The sequence below is a fragment of the Salvelinus namaycush genome, unplaced genomic scaffold (assembly GCF_016432855.1).
Source record: "Salvelinus namaycush isolate Seneca unplaced genomic scaffold, SaNama_1.0 Scaffold3156, whole genome shotgun sequence".
In the NCBI taxonomy this organism is placed as follows: Eukaryota; Metazoa; Chordata; class Actinopteri; order Salmoniformes; family Salmonidae; genus Salvelinus; species Salvelinus namaycush.
In genome coordinates this window covers 20001-21498 of record NW_024060071.1, presented here as the reverse complement: position 1 = coordinate 21498, position 1498 = coordinate 20001, and positions in this window count along the sequence as shown.

Below are 1498 nucleotides of genomic sequence, written 5' to 3'. Positions count from 1 at the left end.
TATACACATTAAATACTATGCCGGGCAAGAGGCACTTTGACTGGGATAAAATTATTATGGTAATTGCATAGGATTTCAGGGGTATACACATTAAATACTATGCCGGGCAAGAGGCACTTTGACTGGGATAAAATTATTATGGTAATTGCATAGGATTTCAGGGGTATACACATTAAATACTATGCCGGGCAAGAGGCACTTTGACTGGGATAAAATTATTATGGTAATTGCATAGGATTTCAGGGGTATACACATTAAATACTATGCCGGGCAAGAGGCACTTTGACTGGGATAAAATTATTATGGTAATTGCATAGGATTTCAGGGGTATACACATTAAATACTATGCCGGGCTAGAGGCACTTTGACTGGGATACAATTTTGTGGGTAATTGCATAGGATTTCAGGGCTACACACATTAAATACTATGCCGGGCAAGAGGCACTTTGACTGGGATAAAATTATTATGGTAATTGCATAGGATTTCAGGGGTATACACATTAAATACTATGCCGGGCTAGAGGCACTTTGACTGGGATACAATTTTGTGGGTAATTGCATAGGATTTCAGGGCTACACACATTAAATACTATGCCGGGCAAGAGGCACTCTGACCGGGGTAACATTAGGTGTGCACTGCCCCCCTGGAGCCCTGTGGCACTTGGCACTTGGCACTTGGCATTTGGCACTTGGCACTTCCATAAGTGCCATAGAATGGTAATTGCATAGGATTTCAGGGGTATACACATTAAATACTATGCCGGGCTAGAGGCACTTTAACTGGGATACAATTTTTAAAATTCCCGCACCATCTGGATTTGTCCACAAGATGGCATCATTGGATAGGGTAAGCTGATTTTAGGCATTGGGGCCTGGGAACACAATGTACATCAATGGCAGGGCTTTGCTGAAGATTGATGGGGAAATGGTGATGGGAAAATGGGCCAAAAAAAAGGGGGACAGAGCAGCCAACCTCCAAAGAGGCTGACTGCTCTGCCCCCCTTAAGGACAGTGGAACTACGGACCTCCAGGGCTATAGGCCTTCACTCACTATCCGGGAAACATGCATGTCTCCGGACGTGAGAGTACAGCTTACCCCCTGGAGATACGGACCTCCAGGGCTATAGGCCTTCACTCACTATCCGGGGAACATGCATGTCTACGGACGTGAGAGTACAGCTTACCCCCTGGAGATACGGACCTCCAGGGCTATAGGCCTTCACTCACTATCCGGGAAACATGCATGTCTCCGGACGTGAGAGTACAGCTTACCCCCTGGAGATACGGACCTCCAGGGCTATAGGCCTTCACTCACTATCCGGGGAACATGCATGTCTACGGACGTGAGAGTACAGCTTACCCCCTGGAGATACGGACCTCCAGGGCTATAGGCCTTCACTCACTACCCGGGTCAACATACATGTCTACGGACGTGAGAGTACAGCTTACCCCCTGGAGATACGGACCTCCAGGGCTATAGGCCTTCACTCACTATCCG